Consider the following 22,995-nt stretch of genomic DNA (forward strand, 5'->3'; position numbering starts at 1 on the left):
TGTTTAAGCCCCAACCAGGCCTTCCCGAGACGCCTACACTCCTCCTCTACTGCTCTGCGTCACGTGATTCTAGGGCAGCACAATCCTCGGTCACTCTGAGATAATCGATTTCATTGTATCGCATAACCAGCAATAGAGCTCTCGCCCTTTCTTGAAGTGCTGACTTATCTGGCCCATACCCAGCTCTTCGTTCTAGATGGTGTTGGGCCAAAATACATCGATTATACGGGAAAAACAAATGTCGGCGATGTCATGAAGGTTTCGAATAACAATGACAGTCACTTTGCATGTGCTACTCCCATGAAGCAGAATAGAGGGAACGCTGTCGCGGAACAACGTCAACCTCATGTTCGTGTTCACCACAATAGATATCGATGTTTTTGAAAAGAAAGCGCACGTTAGCCAAACAGACAGACAGACAGGACCGGTTTTGTTTTTACACAAAACCTTAAAAAGCAAATGATACTCCAATATTCCACTAATAGATGTCGCATTCTCCTATCTTGGAAGGAGGCTTGAATGAGGTTGTCTTCGATGCTCGAAATTCAAAAGTACTGACGAAGAATTTCAGTGATTGCCCAGTGCCTCTTAATAAGGATGATATTAACTTTTAATATACATTTGTTTTCAAATCTACAAACCATCAATAATAATGAGTAACACCGATATTCCTTGGCGAACATGAGATTAAATATAGTCAATGGAAGCACATCTATCCGTGCAATTGCCAGTGACTGGTGGAGTAATTGGAGAATAATTGGGCAGATGTAATTACACGAAGTAGAATTTGACCCAAATTTATGTTCTATTTATTTCTTTCCGGGTCACCGTGCAGATCAGGTCAAGTACATATGGATATGGAAATAGCAAGAATATGGAAATCGACTTGAAATAATAACTCCATTTCACTTCAGCTGAATGGTGGGAATTAAAGGAATGTTCACTGCTTGTCTTTAAACTCTAAATTCCCATTGCAATGCGTTTAGGAATACGAAAGTACGACAGATAGATTTTGGTGAACTAACTTTCCCTGCTAGGCATACTATATATATGCATGTGGATCTAATATATTCATAAATAATAATCAATACATCTGGTTGATTGATTAAGGTCAGAGCAGGATAAAGCCTTCATAACAGAAATGTCCTTTATATTCACGTTCCAAAGTTTCCATCTTTTTGTCAACAAAAAATCCTTGCATAAATAAATTATAGGTCTTTGCCTGTTCTTCTTTTTTTTGTAATTCAACCTTTTTTCACAGATTAATCACATGAAAACGGGCATGTCTACGTAGACTGAGCACAATGTGGTAATAACCTTTGTGATAGTCCACCAAATTATTTTTGTTGTAAAGCAGATTTCATTAATGAATTTGAAAATATCCAGTGAAACTCTTTAACATCGATCCTTTTCATCCAGAATAATCAACCAGAAAAAAAACATAGAGATACTTCGTTCTAAAACGAGGATTAAGGCGAGCTTTTGTTTAATCTTGACGCAATAATTCATCGAGACAGCTTTATGTGCATGCATTATGACATGACTGCGGAATTAGAGGCAGAAATCATGATAAATCTATTGTTGTTGAATCAAGAAGATTATTCGAGGGAGCACACATACATCATGAATGAGCGCTTAATATCTTCAGTAAATCTGATAGATTGACTTTGAAATGCGCAATTAAGAGGCTCTTGCTGTAAATCTGTTGATATTCCTTATCTTCTGAAAAATGACAGTCCCAGTGATATAAGGGTCGGTTGAGCATAGAACATAAAGAAAAAAGCTTTGGCCTGATCGCTGCCTTTTGAAAAGAATTAATTTCTAAGCCAGGCTGCGTTTCGAATAGATTGAATTTGTGATTCTCAAACCAACTTGAATGGAATATGAGATGTAATTTAGAAGCCACATAATATGGAAATTTGAAGTTTGAAATTCAACCACACGTGCGTGCAGTAAATACAAATTATGAAAACCTAATGAAAGTATACTTCGAAACGAAATACCATTGTAAGGCATGACGAATAAGTAACCAAATTAACACAATCTGTCTGAAATTGAGCATAATTTATGACAACCAACAACGTAATAACTTTTGCCCAAAAGGACTATACACAGGAGATTCAACTTCCAACACATTCTTTGAAATTTTATGGAGACAGAAAAGTCTTGCACACGTTCGACCGCGACGGGAGTTACGCGAACAAAATTCCGCGCTTAAAGGCTGATGTTAGTGCCGTGTATGTGATGCATACATTTTATAGATATTTATGGCCTCCCACATCCCAGCGAGAACCAAAGGAAGAACTTCATTAAAGATTTATTTCGGATAAATGGTAATGAATCATAATGGAATCACTGAGCGAATGATACTTCAAAATTCCAAGAGAATGCTTCCGTTTCCTGCTAAGATAAAATAAAGAAACACACACGAGAAAACCATCTAGGCGAGATTGAGACACGTCAATATAACTTACCTACCCGAAACGTGCACAATGAGATTCCGAGCCCCTTTGCTACTGGAGTTGCTCATCCTGTGTGCTTTTTCTGAAACTCTTTTATGTACCAACTTCATAGCATTTAGAGTGATTCAGTAAGGCGGTAGTTTATTAGCCAAGGGATAAAGAAGAGAACACACTGAAGAAGACGACAGTTGGTTCCCGAGATACGTGTTTGTCTTTTTTACCAAAAACTTGCTGGCCAATAAAGGAACTGCTTTTCGAGCCTGTTTAATTTTGTTGAGGTGTTGTCTTCATTAATAAAAAGATGAAATCTAATAAGTATTTTTGAGAATTGCTCATTTGACTATGACTTCTTTCCATTCACAAAGGAGCTTTGTGAGTGGCGCCCGTCTACAGCACTGTTGTGAAGTCAGCGTTATTATGGATAACAGAAGTTATTCCAATGGTCTTGAACTCAGCGGTTTGAAAATATGAGAACGATGAAGAAGTCAGTTAGGTGTAAAGAGACACTCATTCGATGCTAGAGACCGTAGTTAAGTCGGGGGCGTGATGCGATTGATTATTGCCTAATCCATCTATTTAGTGAGCACGAATATTTTCAGTCCTACCTGCACTATATCAGAATATTCACGTCGCATAACTGTGTTTACTGCAAGAATGGTTAACGAAGCCTCCGGGTTAGGTAAACTTTTTACCTTGTGTGACATTTTTGACCAGTTTTGTTGAACGAAGCGCTTCGTACAAATTTTGTGTTGTTAACTGAATTTCGCATGCTAATACATTGAAAATTTTGCAAAGGCCTTTGGTGAGTCTGTTCTATTCAAAACATGGGCATATCAGTAGCATAAAGGCTTTAAAAGTGAACGTACAGTGGTAGAGGATGTACCTCGCTCCGGTCACCAATCCACGTCAAACAGAGAACATCAAAAAGAGCGAGAGAAATTGTGCTCGAAAATCGTCATTCCAACCTAAGAGATGTTGCTAGTGAACTTGGCATTGGAACCGCTCCGTACATTGTGGTGCAAATTTTACGTATCAGATTTGTCGCATCACGGTTCATCCAAAGACCTTAATTTCGCACAAAAACAGATGGTTCCTGAAGACGTGATTTCCGAAGTGAACAAAAACCTGATATCATTAAAGGAATGGGTCAACGAGTGCTAAAATGAGATAAGTCAACAATTGTCCGAATAGAGCTTCGAAAACGAGTCGAAGCCGAAAAACGAGAAAACAACGAAAGGGGTAAAGGCAATCGCATTGACGACCTATCAGCGGTACACGGACGAATCGGTGAAAAGCTAGCACACATATGTTGCTTCAGATGGATGTTATTTTGAAGGAAATAAAATAAATTTCAGTGTACACATAAGAAAGATAAAGACGGAAGAACTCCCGAAACAAAGCTAGTTTAGTCTGATATAATCTGTACAAAGGGCTTCAGGTTAGTATGTTAAGCAACCGGGGAGAGTTTCAGCAGGTAATTTTTCTCAGAGAAGGTCTCAGCACCCACAAAAAACAATTTACTCACATTTGACAATCTTTAAACAGCGAAGCAGTCATCGTGCTAACTATCTCAAAACTGTTTCGCTACCTCACACCAAAACCAATGAAACATAGCATTTCATTTTTTCAGAGCTGCCTCCCTGACCGCAAAATATTACCACCGATGCTGCCTCTCGGCTGTCTTCGCGGTTTACAAGCCGTATTTGTTTTTTTGATGCGTCACTCCCAAAATTCAATCAAAGTTTTCTCTTACTACTCTTAAAATTCTTCCGTTTTTGACTCTTTTCTTCAGCCGTTGTATATCCACTACAACTCTGCCTCTCTTCTTCAGCCGATCCAATATCCTTTTCATTCTAAAATTGTCGAATTTACCCTCTTTTCTTCTCCTCCTAACCTTGAATAACCGCTATAATTGCCAACGGCATCCGGTACTAATGTATATATTTGAACAAGGCACGTTGTTCGAAGAAAACTGTCCACCCAATATGCCAGAGAAAGGTAAAACACCATAGTGGAACTCGGATTTGACAAAACCAGCGATAAGGGTTCTCCTCAACCGAGTTCTAAAGTCTGATCCAGCCATGGGCTGGTATCTGTGCAAGCAATTTCAGAAAACTCGAAAAAAAGAGCATAAAGTCAGCTAAACGGTCATCATGCATACCCTTTTGCGATGAGAGTAATTCTTTTAATACATCCTCAAAGTTGAAGCGGATTCTTGTCGAAAAACGTAGCCAGCAGCTGGGTCATCTACGTTTACGGAAAGAAAGCAACGTAGAAAAGACAAACCACCTTTAAAAATTTAATCTCAAGGCCGACAGGTACATAAAGCCCTCAACCCAGTCACTGAACTGTGGTATACAAAGTAGTCTCACTGTAGCGAGTCAAATGGCCATTTAACTTGTTCCATGGATACAAGTCTGCGAAACCGGATGGCATTACTCCTTCTCTATTAATAGAGGAAATAAATAACCTGCGTCTGCTTATTCGAAATATATACCTATATTCCAATTAACTACTCTGATATGAAAGTGATATTTATTCCCAAACCAGGGTAACCCAACCTGGACGGAAAAAGTTTCAGGCAGAACAATCTAGCTTCCTAATAGACTAATAGATTCGTTTGTAAGGCGTATTCATTGACATCGAAGAATTATGCTTCATTCGGCGATATGTGACGCGGTCGACATGGAATCTATCTACTGGTAATCAGACGGATCCTCTGTAACTGGAATGGAGGATGATTCAGGTATTGGTTGGATAAAAGTCTAGTATCTGCGAATAGCGTTTGCGGACGATCTAATCGTAATAATTATCGGTAACTTTGCGGAAACAGTCTGTGAGCCTTTGAATGCAACTCTGCAAGTAATCGACGCAATTACCTGCCTCCGTGACGGATTTACAGTAAACGCTAGGAAGACGGGCTAATTATGTTCAAAAGGAATGTTAGATGGGAAAGCTACATGCTGCCCGCCTTATCAGGGGCAGAAATCCAGTTGGTCACGTATTCAGGACTACATCTTCAAGTCAAACCAACGTGGAAGCACTCCACATCCACGAACAATATCAGAAATCCTGCAGTTAATTCCGGTGCTATAGGACTGCGATAGGTAAGATCTGGGGGCATTCACCACAACAAATTCAAATCACTGGTGAATATTACGTCGACCACAGTATTTGAAATATTAATAAAATAATATGGTTGCCATTAACCTCTTGGTGGGGTATAGCGCATGAACTATATCTACAAGAAATCGTTCGCGGTTGTCTCAAATGCCCTTCAGATACCTCCTGAACGACTTCCCAAGACGCCTACACTGCTTTTCCGCTGCTCGGCGGCAAGTACCCTTGAGGCAACCCACCTGTCGGCCATCTTGGGAGAGTGAATTCCATTGCATGGTGTAACCAACAACACAATTGGGGCTGCAATTCATGTCAAACAAATTTCGCTTTGAAATTTTTACAAACAAAAGTTTGGATGAAGGAGAATGTCATCATCCATTGAATTCCTCCACGTCCTCCGGACAAGGCAGCATGAAGAATGCCACCCATAACAAAAAGAAATAATATCGGTGAAAGAATGCAACCCTGGTGGACTTCGCTTTCGGCCTCAAAATCATCTAACAGTTTACTTTGATGCAGCATATGACATATTACTCCATCATATGTCGCTCTGATAATAGCTATCAATTTCTCCGGAATGTCCCTCTTGTCCAGAGCACCCGAAATGCACACCCTGTTTACACTATCGAAAGCCCTCTAAAAATCGATGAAGAGCAGATGAAGCGGAAATTTAAACTGCGTCCATTACTCCAAAATGATCCGTAAGTTGTTCAAGTGGTCACTGCAGGAGGATCCGGAGCGCAGACCATCCTGCTTTCTGTCGAGTTTTTGAGACGTCCTTTAATGCGTATCACGATTACTTTAGCTATTATCTTTGCAACGAAAGGAAGCACACATGTACTCCTCCAGTTTCCATACTCAAAACGAGTGCCCTTCTTTGGAATCTTAATGATCATTCCCTCCTTTAATCTCTAGAGGTTTCGGATTACCAGAATTTATATAAGAGTGGAAGCACCAGATGTGCAGTAACTGCAGATGTAGCGATGTATAACTGTGGGGGAAAACCATCAAGCTCAACGGCTTTACTCCGTTTGAGTGCATTGATGGTTGAAATGATTTCTTTTCTGTTTGGAGGAGCAGTCCGTATCGGCATATTACGGTGGGAAGCCATTTCACCCAGAAGAGGCGAAACCTAGCTGGATGTGATACGGCTAAGGACCCTAGTGAAGTGTTTTCTCCACCAGTTCAGTTGCTCGTTATCATAGCTCGTAGATGAAAGGTCGACCGTTAACGTCCTGAAGAGCCTTCAATCCCTTCTATTTAAGGGGGTCATCCTGTGTGAAGGCAGTTTTTTTTCCTTTTTCAGAATTTTTTTTATGGAAAACTAGATAAAGATACAAATATTTATTAATATCTTAAGCATGCGTGGTAATTTTTCCAGCCTGATAGCATAGTTCATTATTGAAATACAGAGCAAATTATACCCCATCTCCAAAAAAAAGGTGTTTTTCTGCTGCCAGGCTAGAGGGCACTGTGATCATCTTAAAGAAAAAATGTAAACGCATTTTAACGTGGGGACTCAACTGCAGTCCGCTAACTAGGATTATTAGAAAATATTGAAAACTAAATTTTTGGTGCTTCGTTAAACTGTTTTTTGTAAATTTTGGTGTTTTTTCAAGGGTTCTTTAATGAATAAAAAAAAAAAACTACTTAAAAGAATTATCCTAGTTTACGGACCGTAGAAATATGTTCTGAATAGGTCGTGAAAATTTCAGTTAATTCCGTTGGATAGATTTCGGGCTATGGTGGCAAGAGATTTTCAACATGGAGTTTCGAGAAAAAGCTTTTAAAAAGTAGAATGCGATCTTTAACCATAAAATCTTAACTGACCATTAATCTGGTATACCTAATCCATAAACCTTAGGTTTCTTCAAGAGACACATATAAAGCTTTGGCTTCAATTCTTGTCCTTTTACCGAAGTCATTGGAACGTCATTCTGGCCGATAAATACGCGCTTTATTTCGGTAATCGACAAAAACCTGGCATGTGACTTTTTACCTGTTTAACACTGTAATTTCCGAAAAACTTCGACTATAAAAAAATCAACTTGCCTATATATTCTACAATATATCTACAATTGATAGGAGGTCGCAACTCACTAACCCTGCGAGAAGTGATGGATGCAACAAGGAAGCGAATGTAAGCGATCATCAGACTCTTTTCGAGGCCGATGTCAGCGCCTCTCTCATTACGTATATCCAGAAAACAACTCCTAAATCTTCTGCTGATCGCGAAGTGGTCGATCTGACTGCTCGTACGGCGTCGGTCAATTGAAACCCAACTGACCTGTGCTCTGTGCTCGAACAATGTGCCACCAATGTCAAAGCGCTTAACTTGCAGAAATCCAAAAAACCTCCCAATTGATTGTTTCGCTCGCAAAGACCGTGTTTCTCCCACATATGGCTGAGCAATGTGTTGTCAGAGCCCTTCTTCGCATTCAATTGACGTTACCTTTAGGAAGCCTCTCCTGAACTACTTGTAATTGGCATCCTTCTCCACTTTGCCGGATGTAACCGTTAGAGGATAGCACTCAGAAACGATCCGACACCCAATTCGTGTCTACTACCACTCGGCTTCCCAAAATATAAAAGTACATTCCGATTAGTGTAGCAAGAGGAGAGGACTACTCTCTAGAGACCCATCAATTTACTTCGCTTAGGTCCAGAATGTCTAGCTTATATCGTTGGGTTCTCACTCGAGTTAGAGAAAGCGAACATTCTAGGGATTCGTTGTCGAAAAGCGTGTGCACATTCGGGAAACCAATCGTAGTCCGTTTCCCATAGCAAAAGGTCGTAGCCATGAGGGCAGTCCCTATCCCAGGCATTGTTGTTATTCAAAATTTACAGTTTCTATCCCTTTTAGTCGCCTCTTACGGGAGGGGAAGACTTTGAATGTATTCTTAAGCTCTAACTTTGAAGGCTTTCAATTTCGATTTGAAATTCATAAAAGCAATATCGCAACTTGCATTTTCTAACTGAAATATTTTATGGGATTTCTTTTCCCAGTTCTATCAGAGCACACGGAAAGTGCATCCATTTACAATGGAATAGGGATCCCAGTAGAAAATTTATTAAAATTATTGAAATTCTTTGAAAGGATCATCCCCTCTAGATTTCAAGTTGACGCTTCGGCCTTCTTATACATACGAGTATTTCAAACTATCAGAGATTCTCTTTCAACAAAAGTTCGAATCGCGGAACGCAATTAATAATGTCTGCCCCATTCGTCATATGTGCTCTCTGTAACGATCTCAAATTTAGTTCGTTCATCATTTCTTCGGGTTCTCGAGCGATTCTCTTTATTCCCTTGTTTTTAGAATTTTCTTCTATTCCATATTACCTGTTTTTACGTTAAAACTTTTTTCAACTGTGAAAACCAATATAAGCGGCTGGATAATGACTGTCGGCCTATCAGAAAAACCCATTAGAACTGCTCAAAATGAAATTGGCTGTAAAATACAGCATTCACCAGAGATGGGTTGTTCTGGCTAATTCTTCTTGCCACTTATATAAAATAATTTTGCATTTAATGTATGGAACTATACATCCAGCTGTTTCTATTATAGCAATAGCACGACAATAGTGTCAATGTTTAGACTGGTTAATTTTCAAGTAGAAAAATAAGGATCAACATTAATTCATAGAAAGTTCCATACAAAAAAACAATAGAGGAAATTTTGGGAAAAAAAGAATCTGGAAAAGTCAGTACTCCGAGAAAAGTCAAAGATGAAGACAACTGTATGTATTTTCCACCATAGTTGACGAAAGAGAAGGCCAGAGGAATGACAAAGAACCTCGCCAGATCATGACGACGACAGATACTACATTTTTCGAAGTTATCCACAATTTAACCAAACTGATGTTATGATCCAGTTACAAAGAAAATGCTGGACATAAAACTGAGAATTGCTCAGTTTAAACATGTTCGTTCATTGTGGTAAATCGTTGTGCAGATAAGTGATTCTGTAAACGCATAGTTTGTCATCTGTTCATCTCTATTTAATCAAACACATATAAATAGATTCCAAGCATTAAATTCAAAGAATTTTCTCTCTAGTTGAAAACCTCGAACCATTTCTATCCCAATTTCTGCAGGACACCTGCAGGATCAAGATTACAATCTAAGATATTAATTTTGAAAACTAGGGTAAATCCTTATAGCGGTAAAAGCATTTGATCCTAGGTCATGTTATCCAACAAATATCAAATATTTTCGGCCAAAAGTATTTCAGATACAAGTTCGAATGCGATATATTTTGCTTTATCAGCAACTACTCGTACAATACGTAGGTCAGTCGAATTGTATGAAGCATGTCATGAAAACACGCAAAGTTGATTAATTGCGAAACGATGATATCAGATTCAATGAGGTACAAGATTGGTCTATTTTTTATAAAGTCTGACATTTGTGAGGACGTCAGGTCTTTTCATGACTATTATGTAAAGCAGTATTTTTCACAAAATTTTACTATGTGCTTAATTATATTCTGTAATCCTTCTACATACAAGTGTGTTATATATACATGTGGCAGGTCCTTTCTATGCGGAACACTGAATAACACGAAAAGGTAGTGGTAAGTTGTGAATAAATCATGAAAAATTTCAACTTGGAAATACAAAGCAACCATGACACAGCTGAAAACTTAACTTTTCTCGTCATTCGATATATGGCAAGCAAACGATGGTGTAGTAGCACGTAACGTATATATCTCTTTCCCTTAATCTCACCCACCGCCCTTTCCCTTTTTTTACTAATTCTTGCTTGAAGGCAAGCGATGTTACGAATAATTTCAAAATATAAGAGGACGAATAAGCTTGGAAAATTTAAAAAACATTGAAAAATAAATTAGCGGGAGTATTGCTGGGATCTGGGTAAGTCAATACCAGTTAAGGCTAATGCAGCTGCTGAGGAGAACAAATAGAGCGCTATACATAGAATACACCCCAAAATAAAATGCTGAGAATAAAGCTTAGTCTGAAACTAAAATGTTCGGCAGAACAAAAAGATGACAACTCGAATCACGGAAAAAATTGAGAGGCAAAAAGTTTGACAGATTGCAAATGAAATCCCAGAAGTAAGACTAAACGTCGAATGGAAATTTATTTTCACTTCATGATGGTGGATGACATGCAATATGATTTGCGTTTTGATCCTCTGTTGTACGATAGGAGTGGAGAGAAGGGAGGAGAAGCTCTAAAATCACTTCCACTCTATATTGATTTGGTGATGTTTCCGACTCCATAGCCGAATCCATTCAGAAAAGCAGGCAACATAGACACTTTCCTATCGGGAGTACCATAACAGTAAAGTTATAAGTGACGTCGTAGAAAGTAAGGAAAATCTGTTTGATTGTCACTCTAAATCTTGATTTACATAAAATATTTATTCTTGTCATTTATTTCATCTAAATTGTGGGGCATTCAATTTGAACGTTATTCTCCGATGAGCCATAAATACGAAAACAGAATTGAAATGAAATGTAAATAATAAATGTGGGGTAGAAGGACTAATTATGGAATTCGGAAGACAGGACCAGACTTCCAGATCACTGCAACCACATTAAGTTGGCAAATGGAAATAAAACTGTCACAATACGAACGTTGAATTAATGAATATTTAGTAATTGATACGGTGACAGATGATTCGGTTAACTTAGATATTGAACGTATATTAATGTGATAATTGAATGTAACAAAATATGCTACACTTTATTGTAATATAAAGCGCGAAAAGCAAAACCATAAGAAGATATGTGAAAACCTATTCTTTTTCGTTTGGAACCTTAAGGCTACATAGGGCTGAGATGTTTTGGCGGAAAGGTATATCATAAACCTATGTTCTGTACTATTGGCGGCTTTGAGACATGCTCAACACTTCATTCGCCTTATCCTATGACAATCTAATGAGAAAGTGCATTTGCTAATATGCAGCATTTCCTCCTTTTCTCACGATTTATGTTAATACCTCTTAACTTCTCCAATGCACTCCATCCAATTCCCGGATTCCTATTCCAATATTCAAATATATCAAAAATTTTATTTTTAAAGTATCCAACTTAAAAGTCGGAATAGCTGGCTGGACGATGAATGTAAGCTAGATCCGGAACGCAAGAATGCCGCATACCGAGTAATGTTGCATTCTCAAAGAACGCGGGCACGCGCAGAGACTTATCACGAATTCCGTCGGGCGGAGAAGTGACTTCACAGACGGAAAAAGAAAGCCTGGGAGAACCAACTAGTCTGTGAACTAGAAAAGTACAGTGAGCAATCACACCAGGCTCGAAAGTTTTACAAACAATTCAGCAGGATGAAGCCTTGTACACCTCGATGCTCATCCTGACGAGACAAAGAGGGAAATCTGATTTCCGACAGAATGGGCATATTGGAGCGATTGGTTGAGTATTTTGATAAACTGCTCAACAACCAAAATATCCGCGAGTTGGAGGTCCCGCCAACTGAATACGACGGACAAATATTACAACCACCAAGTATAGGAGAACCAGTCCGTGCAATTCATCGGCTTAAAAATCATAAGTCGCCAGGAGCCGATGGAATTACAACCGAATTGGTTATATGGAGGCGACCAGTTACACCAAGTGGTTTATCAACTGATGCTCAAGGTGGGAGACAGCGAATCAATGCCTGACGACTAGCAGCGAGGTATTATCTGCCGCATACATAAAAAAGGAGATATCACGCAGTACAGCAATTATAGAGGTATCACGTTACTGAATACCATCCATAAGATATTCTCCGCTATCCTGCTAGGCCGGATAGTTCCATACGCCCACAGGTTGCGGTGGCGGGTCACTTAATCCGTATGGGTGGGGATGATCAAACCGGGAAAGTCTATAAGGGCAATATCTATGGTAGAAAAAGAAGACGTAGCAAACTCTTCCGTAGGAGGAGCGATGGCGTAAGTCAGGACCCCAGACAGCTTCTAGGGATATCGAATTGGTGGACCTCGGCGCAAAATCGGGATGTCTAAAGTTCCTTACTAAGGCAGCCCTAAACCGGACACCGGTTGTTGGGCCGTTTATGATGATGGTGGTGGTGTTTGTTTCTGGCAATTGGTTGTAATGATTTTAGTCATTCAGCCTATGCAAATTGAAAGCAGTTTTTGTTATTGCGATCGCCCGCGCTGAATTTGAACTGGCTGAAGATAGCGGACCGGTTAAGTACTGGAGGAGTTTGTTAAGGGCTATTGCCGTGATTGAATTCGCTCGTGAAAGTAGCGAACAATGAAGAATTAAATTACGACCGTTGCAAACGCGCGATTAACTGCAAATTACAAAAAAAACTGATTGGAGATTCGTCCAGTGATGAGCTTGAGAATGACAGTGGTGAGCTAATTTTATTCAATCTGATGGATTTTAAGTTTGGTGGATATGTAAGTTCGATTGAGATCAAGAAGAAATTGAGAGGTTGTTCATTGCAAAAGGACAGAAGTAATGGCTTCCAAAGTGTGTGTAAGTTTCGCGAGAATCCGTGATGGCCCTTGATCGGAAGAAACTGATTTTTTTTCAAACCTAGGATTAAGCAGGACCAACAGGATCCCCATATTGTTACGCGTGAAATATGATCAACTTGCTGTTAGAACTTATTGCGGGAAGCCTCAGCGCTCATTCTTCATCCGTTAGATTTGATCAAGATTTGGTTCGCGGTGATTTTGGGATATACTCTATAGAATACAGGGACGAAACACTTCTACTTCTTTGGAAACCGACTTTGCTTATGCTAACTGCTTCAAAAGCAAGAATAGAGAGGGCTCCAAAGGCTGCGCCTTTTTAAGATCTGAAGCAAGAAGAGCATCGATTAAGGATGCGATCCGTCGTGAACTTTCAATCTCAATTGCGGCATTCAGGTCCCAAGTTTTACGGTTCTATGGCCACGATAGAGTTCTTTTGATTTTTCTTCATCTATTTCTTGCGTTCGGGCTCTTTTAGTAATATTCCTCTTTTGTATTTCAGGTTCTGGTGCGCTCACAATCGAATGGATACATGACACGCGAAATTTTCGTAAACCGAAAAAATAAAAAAACTAAAATGTAAGCCAGTCGTGAAAAAGAAATTGTAATGGGACACCCCCTCCCCTTAAAAGTAGCGATGTAATACACTGCAGTCACTTTGTGTAATGTCCGCGGCTTTGCAATATGGTATGGTACGTTGCTCGCCTGTCCTAGGTGCCATTCAATAATATGTAATCTTTTTTATGTAAGTGGTAAAAATGTAAGTGGATTTTTGCTTTCGCTAAGCCGACTTGGATGTGAAGTTCAAGGCTGGCGTCGTTGAAATAAAAAACAAGTCGGGAAACCGGAAGCTAAGCGCTTCAGGTATAAAAGGTTTTGTGTATTTCCTTTATAAAGAGATTTGAATGTGCATTTGTCTATTAGCATGTAGCACATACAATATGCATATATTATGTGAAAATTCCCACTTTCAAGTAATATTTACATTCATAGTCTTGAATTTGCAAGGAAGCGACAGTTTTGACCTAGTATAACTTTGTTAGTAATAGTGTGATTTTCACCAAATTGCAGGATTATTCTCTATGCTGTAGCCTACATTGCTGCAAAATTTTGCGATTCTAGGGTGAACTTAAAGGGGGTTTTCCTGTCAATTACTAAAAATTCTAGTAATGTCCTATTATTAACTTTATTTTAACAGGTATCCATATGGAGGGTATTTCGGAGCCTAGGCACTATATAGTGGCAGCCCCTTAATTTTTTTCAGATTTTTCGGTTGAGTAGTTTCTGAGAATGTGTTCGTTAAAAAATGACCACTTTCATCCCCCCGCACTCCCCACCTTTTCAACAAATGTCAAAACTAAGACCGGCTTCGAAAAGTACTAGCCGAGACCTTTAATTTGATACCCCACATGACTATATTTGATGAAAAAAAAATTTACACCCCCCTTTTGCATGTATGGGGAGCCCCCCCCCCCCTTAAATTGGACGTAAAAGGATGCAACTCACTATATGCGTGAGCGTTCACAGTTCCCATCTTTCTACCAAATTTGGTGCCAATCGCTATAACCGTCTCCGAGAAAAATGCGTGTGACGGACAGACAGACAGACAGACAGACGGGCAGACAGACAGACAGTAAACCGATTTTAATAAGGTTTTGTGATTACACAACCTCTACCTCCAGGCAGTTGCTGTAAACTAGGTTCTATGTTCACTTTCTATTTTCCTGTTTACAGAACGACGAAGAGTAACCCCTTTAAAAAACCCTAAAAATATTACTAAGCATTCTAGGTTCCCTAACACATTCAAGAAGGATTGTCATAGATTTACCTGAAGTACGTATCTACAAATGGCTTTCTGGGCTTGGGGAATATTGGCACGCGCCCTAAAGAGGGCTAGTAGCTTCCGCTGCTGGTATATAACAGTGGTTGCTAGTTATGCGTCACCTTATTCTGATGGTAACCAGCAGTCAACTTCAACTTTTCAACTCCCAAAGAGTTGTGTATCCGAAGAACTCAGGCTCTTCTGACCGCCAATTTGGGCTAGGTCTTTGAAGCTGAAGACTAAAGTAAGAATTCTGTAATGCTTCTCGATATAAGCTGAGTGATAGATAGAACACCAAAAAGCAGATCGGCGTTAAAAAGTAATTTTGTCAGGATATCCTGAAAACTAACGACCATTTCGATTTTCTCTTGATACCAATTTGAATTTATCGATTCAGACCTAGAAAGTCGGTCCCATTGAAGTTAAAAAGGACCACACAACCTCTATGAAAGATAATATTCTCAGTAATAGCGAATAGTTGCTTAGGGTATATTGGTACTTAGAAGGCCACTACTATGAACTCCTATTTAAAATGCAAATTTTAGATAAGGACCAATTATTTGTGATAACATATATAGCACTTATCAAACAGCCCTAACATTAATATACCGTTGGCAAACTATGCTACATTCCACTATCTGAACGAACTGATTCTGAACAAGTTTTCCTTATCCTGCGAATTTCCAACATTATAGGGAACAGCATATTCATGCAACCATCGTGTGTAGTATCCAAAATTGGCGCTCACTTGAAAAAGTCGATAATGCAATGAACCCTTGGTATCTTCATGAGATAAACGCTTGGTGCTTGATGGTATATTCGTATCTTTACCTTCAAACCATAGTTAAAATCAACTCTCAGAAGAACATACAATTAAATGAACTGAAATTGCTACCAAGAGAGTATTCAGTATCATAAAAGCACCAATTCGACGGCTGTAGAAACATTCAACGCAGGTTGCATCCGTAAGTGCAAAAAGATAGTTCTCAGAATGTTTCCATCGGATTACTTTTGTAGAATAATGCACAACCGTGAAGAACTTCAAAATGTAGATGCTGTTGAACTTTTCTACAAAGCTCTGTGTCTTACCTATATATGTATTTTAACTCATGCAACGTAATTACGGGCCGGATCCTAAGAATGCAGGAGCTGTCAAATAACACCCTCATATGAGGCAGACGAGCGGAAATGAAAGGATGCTTATCCCATATTTTATCATAAGACAAATGGAAGAAGACTTTAAAGTTCTAATACTCCATTGAACACTACTCACAGATGAAGATATTAGCTGAAATTTCCGTTCTATGCTGTTCAAAGAGCTAAACTACTGTACTATGAATCCTGGATGAAAGTTAGCAGGTTGAACGTTGAGCTCATATTTCTGTACGTACATACTATATACATATACACACATATAATGTACATATCTATATAATTAGGGTATGAAGCTTGTATAGTCTTGTGAAATGAAGGCTATAGTTGCATTACTCAACTGAAAACTAAATTTAGTTCAAATAAATTCGATAAATGCACGTAATATGTGGGAACATGATTCTATTTTTCGCTCTTTATTAGCTCTGTGTGGACTATTCCGTTGGAATTGGACGTTCTATTGTTAAATTATAAAAGCTTACTTGATGGACATCTGGTCCAACGTGAATTTAGTTTCAGAAATCGATCATAGAGCTTACATATATATATATAGACCGAAACTCGGCCATAAAGGAAGAGATAGGGCTCATTTTTAATTTCCTCCCATTATTTTTTGTTTCTTTTCTAGTTTTGTTTAGATTATAGTGTAAAGGAAATGGATTGGATTGGAATGGATTACCTTACGATCGCTACAAATAGTATTTCACACTAGTGACAGAGGAGAGGAGAAGCACCCGAACACAAAAAAAAGGCCAGCCCAAAAATCGGTATCCTAAATAAGTGACAGTTCAGTTGTTATCATATGAACATACATCATCTACCTAAATTAGTTTGTACTCAATTAAAATGGTTTTATCTATTGGCCTTGTTATTACATATAAGCAAAATTCTGTGCTCTGAAGTTCGGAAACCTGAGTTTACTACTAAAAAGTTGTTGTTTTTTGTTTGTCCCCTGGGGCCCGGCCGACAACAGTTCAAACAAGACCTCATACCCACAAGGGATGCCAATAGGACTAATGGCAGGCACTTAGCTTAGGTTGCCAGAAACACACTATCGTTTATGGCCAAAAACAGCCAAACACAAATTTATTAGGTTTAATGCTTCTCTTAATAAGCCGACAAGTGTCAAAGTGAGTTAATAATACTTAAGTTGAAAAAATTGAAAAAAAATCACTCGATGGTGCATGTTAACGTTTTTTAGTAGTTATCGTAGTTGATGATGTTGACCAGCATGCAATATAAGTTTTAGTATAGAAAAAGATGAGATCCGAGAAAAATAGGATGCATTGTCAATCGAGAGTGATTAAGGTCCAGAAAGCCAAGTTTCAGTATTCCTTCGAGTGAACTGAAAGGTTGTCGGCATCCTCCACCAGAACGGCCCGCAGCCCAGACCAGAAAGCCGGTAACAACTTGACGCACGATCACATAGAGGCTACTCGGTAGTTTAAAGGTACCTAACACCGTATGGATCAGGTATTTCTCCACGACTCTACTAACCGTTGCGAACCATTGGAGCGCCGAGGAGTAATGATAGATCAATGCGTAGCCTCCGGTTGAATTATAGGTAAAGCAGCGTGAATGTTAGGGAAAATGGTCCTTTGACATGTGATATCGCCAAAAAGTCATCCTCGCACTCTCTATATTAGTGTTCCTAAATTGCCTACAGAACATTTACAGAGGAGGGTTGTGGGAGTTTATTTAATGGGTGCCCCGCACGCGCCGGGCACCACAGAACTTGTAAAAACTCAAAAAAGGGGTCAGAAACATGGAGATGTATTTTGCCCACTAAGTGCTGCGATGGCGCAGTTGGTTTGAGTAATTTACAAGTATGGACAGAATTCTTAATAATATCAACCTCCTCCTCAACCATTCTCAAAGCCACCTTGATGTCCTGAAGAAAGGCAAAAAGCTCAGCCGCTAAAACTGAACTGACGTCCAAGGACAAACGCGAGACTTGCGTCCCATCCAAATCAACCACCGCACAGCAGACCCCCCAGGCACCCCCCCCCCCAACATCAAATGCCAGGACCAGAAAACCCTTTAATTTGAGACCCTCCACTGCCCTGCCCTTAGAGGTTGCGGGAAAAACATTGGCAATCACAGTGTCAAACCAGCTCCGGGACGACTTATAGATCAAAGAGAGACCGTCTCCAGCATCCGGGTTCTGAACCACCAAAAGAAAGTTTTCCGATTTTTTTTCCTTTAATTTAAGAGCTTCTTTGGCTGCCAGGAGGGGTCTTCTGAAACGGAGAGGCGGCTCTTGGACCAAAGTAAAAACCTGGTGTAATCGGGTGGTTCTGGTCCGCCCCAAGCATCTTCTCAGGATACAAGCAGATATTTTGTTGAGCTTGTTTTCAAAAGATTTTGGCGGATTCATAGTGGACGCAGCAGCATACTTTCTAACGAGCCTTACCACAGATCTGTAGAGATTGATGGCCTTACGAGGTGTGAGACACCAAGAAAAACCAGTTGAAAAATTAATCAACCTGCTTACTCTACGGTTTTAGGAATAATGGAGTTCAAGTGGTCTCTGACTGAACACGTCCTCGTTATCTCTCAACCTTAAAAAGGTGATGGATTTGATATAACCAAGGGTAAGATTATTGATTTTAATGAGCATGGGTGTTACCCTGCTTCTCTTAAGAGATATAAACTGACATTTAGTTATGTTCATTTGTTAACTCAATCTTCGGGATTCATCAACAATGGTATTCAACATTTGGAGGTCGACAATCAATCGTCTCCAGTGGCCAAAATGAGAAAATCATACTCATATTGGAAGATGCAATGTTGTCAGAGCAATTATTATGCAGGGATGTTGTATAGATATTAGATAGGCATTGGATTTAAAACGCATCCTTGGGAAATGCCATTTCCTACTTGAAAGCTGCCTAGCCCTAGTTGTAGGCGTCGGTTGGACATTATGCTTGACACCCATAAAACAATATCAGCACTAAAGCGGAAATGACATTACGTCTCTAAGAATAGCAAGATCAACCTTCTCATAGGCGTTCTTCACATCTAGCACTGCAGCCATCATCTGCTAACCTTTACCTTTTCTATCCAAATGTGCAAAGTGATATCGTTGATGCAAGCAAACGCAGATTTGCCTGCTGAATAGACATAGCACTTAGCAGGCAGAACTTTGTATTCATCAATGAAATTATTGATACGAACCTTGATCATAGAATTAAGCAGATTGACAAACACAGGGCGGTAACTAGTCAAAAGTTCTGGGTCCTCAAGTGTTTTTGGGATGGGTACCACCCGAATAATAGACCAATCCTCAGGAGGACTCAACTTGAACCAGATGAGTTTAAGCCCCTGTAGCAGCACAGGAGATTTTTTCACGTTCCAGCGTACATGCTGATAAGTGATATTATCCATACCACGCTTGTCCCTAATCAAAGCAGCAGCCACCTCTTCTAGAGAGAAGGGCTGAGAAACACTGAGATATCGAAAGATATCCGGAAGAGAGGAGGAAGAAGGCTACACTGCCCAGGCAGAAAATGAAGCTATTCAAGTTTTTTCTTAGGATCCCAACATGGGGACTTGTCGTTAAGGTAACTACGAAAACCCTTCAGCGATTTCCAGAAATCCAAATTTCACGCCAACGCTTCGGCTTTCCATCAGCAACAACGATCTTCCACCGAGGTTTGGCCTCCTCAAATTACGATTTGCGATGCTGGATCTAGCCCTGAATCGCCAATACGCGATTTGTTTCCTTTTAAAATACACTTTAAATTCCGCAGCCCACCACGTCTCCGGCTGGCGCATGTGGTTAGTGCAAGGTCTAGTTGCATCAGCAATTTCCCTTTCTAAAATATTAATAAGAGTAGAGATATCTACTTAAGGCGCTTAGTTACTGATCTGTGGCTTTAACCTATTTGAATCAATCTTGAATTTAGGAGAAACATTTAGCACCTGCGCACAGATGCAAATGGAAGTGTGGTGACTATTAGATATTTTATCCATAATCGGATTCCACTGCCAACATTGACTGTCAGAATTAGGAAAAGCTATATCTACAACCGAGCCGAATTGATTAGGCATAGACAGTGGGTTGAAAAAGTGAGCATCCCATTATTAAAAAAATTAAATGAGGAGTTGAGCACAGCAGCCTTCAATCTCATTCCTTTGCCATTTTAGAGGTAGTCACTCAGATTTTCGGATCTAGCATTAAGATCCCAGTGATAAATACATTGTTATATTTCTCACAAAAGGTGAGAAGAGAAGTGTTTCAGCTATGACACTATCATAATCTAAAACATAGTTGACTTGACAGAAACACCATAGCTGTCTTCCCTAAACTTTGCTATTAGATTAAACCCCGAAATAAACTTTGAGAGGAGAGAATGGTTAATAGTAAAAGCTCCTTGCATGGTAAAAATATCGTTGTTGCTATTAGCATAATATTCTATATTGGTTCCATTTGCCCTTAGGCTTTGAAAGGGGAAATTAGGTGATCACTTTCCAAGTCAATTCAGGTGTCCTCACAATGTCAGAAACCTTACTCTCAAGTTCCTTATCAACTGATTTTATAACAGTTTTATTGAGCATTTGCAATAATTTGCGCGGACTTCTCTTCCTTATAAAATGAATAAACTTCGGTGAGCTTTTGGCAACCCTATAAGAGCCCTGAGTAATACTTTTGGTACTGAGGCTCCCTTTACTGGGAAGAGAGGGGGAAAACCTATTATATCTATTCGAACCCTGCAGTGGGCTATAATAATTGTTTAACTCACGAGCAGCTTCTGTAATAGTTATGTTTCTAATCGAAGCAATTTCTACATTTTGATCTTTAACAAGCCTTTCATATCCATCAGAATATATCCATTCTAATACCTTCTTCATACTGCACCTTTTATTTCAATGACTCCGTCCTGTAAATAGAGAGTCGCAAAAGTGATCTGCTGTACGCGCCAATTCAGTCCTTCAATTTTTTGTTTCGCCGTCATCTAAAAAAATCGAAATGCTTCCCATATCGAGACTTTGACAAACGGGCTTGGTCTTCACTAGAGGACTACATTTTATACCAAGCAAATCATGTTCTAATTGAAAAAAACTGTCACCAGCACAAGGAACGTCAAAGCTTTTCATGGGGCAAACTGCTTCTAAGACGAAGATCTAACAAACGCAAAATATCGTGGTTGTATAGCGAAATGTGTCTTTTTATTTCTTTTTTTTTTTTAAGGAAGAACCCTAGTTCCAGCACTCAGGCCTTTAGATATTTTGAACTAAACGTATCAATCATACAGCAAAAAAAAAGCCCAATATGAAAGATCAAAGTGGAGAGCTTAAAACACAAACCGCTAGCGACGGAATAAGCTTCAAAATTGGCAACAAATTTTGAAAATGTTCCCTGATGGAGACAGACCTATCAGTGGAACGATTTCAGACCCATATGAAAAAAAGTCTTGAAATTTTGGCGCTTCGAAAGATGAAACTGACTATGGACAACACAAAATCCCAGGTCAACATCCAAAGAGAGTTTAGATAGAACTTCACCACTAACTCGGGTCTGAAAGAAGGACACGGTCTCGCTCGCACTCTCTTAAATAAAACTTGGGAATATTTGATCCGAAGACAACTTTCTTAGATTTGAAGTCTGCAGCAAGGGAAGTGGAACCAAAACTAAATTTAACATGACAGTAGAGGACAATAGAGAAACTTCAAAAGTGCGGATATCAATTTTTGAACACCCCTGAAAAGAGGATACCTAGGAAAAGAAGAAAGTTCTAGTAGATATTTGAAATCTTTGGCGATCACTGTATTCATTCTAATCAAACTACGGAAGCTGCAGTGGGCTAATTATGTGAAATGTATAGGTGGCGCAAGACTTCCCAAGTACACGATGAGAAATGAAGTTCGAGGCCCACAGCTAGAAGGATAACTGCGAAAAAGATGGAAGTACCCGATATACGACTTCAGCTGGTAGCTGTTCGGATTTGGCAGAATGCGGTCAATGGAGAAAGATTTCTGGAAACACTCTATTTTGGAAGCCAAGGCTTAATTTGCAGTGTCGATTTTGGTCTTCGCGTGGATCATTTTTCTTGGACTACAGCCTTGGAAACACAACTGAATATTTCACATGCATCGATGCCATCTACCTGCTCATTCCGCTGTAGTTTTCTCAATTTAACGATCGTCAATTTAATTAGGTCGTCGTATAAATCATGCAATTCTGCGTTGTACCGTTTATACCATTCTAGACTTTCCTTGACTAGTCCTACAATACGATATTTAAATACGCCTATTGTGATTGTTCATTTATCTAAGAACGTGCCCATAGTAATATTTTTCTTGGCTTCATTTTTTTGTTACAATACCTATTCAATGAAAATTAATGAAAGTATAAAACATAGTCAATGTTTCCGGGAAATGTCAGAAAATTAAACTGCAAATCGTAACATATGCCAAAATACTGAAAAGTTTGGTGTAAATCTTAAGATCAAAGCTGCGAATTTTTTTCAGCGACCATCTTTCAAATATTGACTTGATTAATTTAACGAGGCGCCAGCATGGCATGAATTAGAATTGTCTCTTAAATGGTAATGTTTAGAATATAGAATAGAATGAGGAAAATGGCGCCCAACGTGGGGCCTTCCATTCCTAAGTTCATTACTGAACCACAGTAGTCATTACAATAGTTGTCTGAGTACCACCCTTAGATAAAAAGCAACATTCCTGCTACGATTTGTAACTACCCATCAGAGCTTAGGCAGTCATAAGTGTACTGCCCTCACTGTCCCAGGACAAAAGTACGGATTGACACCTTCAATGGAGCACCTGGGAAAACGTTTTTTGAATCATAAAAAGCTCCGCTACCAAAACTTACTTCTACCTCCACGTGGTGATCGCCATGAGTTTTTTCTTAAACGAAGAAGGATGGAGCCGAGTTTCACGTGCCTAAAATTGGGAAAAATTGCATCGACTAATTCTTCAACTCAGGGGCTGTAGGGTTGACAACC

General features: G+C 39.3%; 1 protein-coding gene and 1 long non-coding RNA gene across 4 annotated transcripts in view; one reads left to right on the forward strand and one right to left on the reverse strand.

Annotated features, from left to right (window-relative positions):
* LOC119648386 (potassium voltage-gated channel subfamily KQT member 1-like) overlaps window positions 1-22,995 on the reverse strand; it is a 592,778-nt gene that overhangs the window by 277,064 nt on the left and 292,719 nt on the right. The window lies entirely within an intron of this gene.
* Window positions 10,007-16,749, forward strand: LOC119648388. Its single transcript, XR_005249044.1, has 3 exons — window positions 10,007-10,156; window positions 13,553-13,629; window positions 16,653-16,749. It is a non-coding gene; the product is annotated as an uncharacterized LOC119648388 (long non-coding RNA).

Source organism: Hermetia illucens, chromosome 2 (genome assembly GCF_905115235.1).
Source record: "Hermetia illucens chromosome 2, iHerIll2.2.curated.20191125, whole genome shotgun sequence".
Classification (NCBI taxonomy): Eukaryota; Metazoa; Arthropoda; class Insecta; order Diptera; family Stratiomyidae; genus Hermetia; species Hermetia illucens.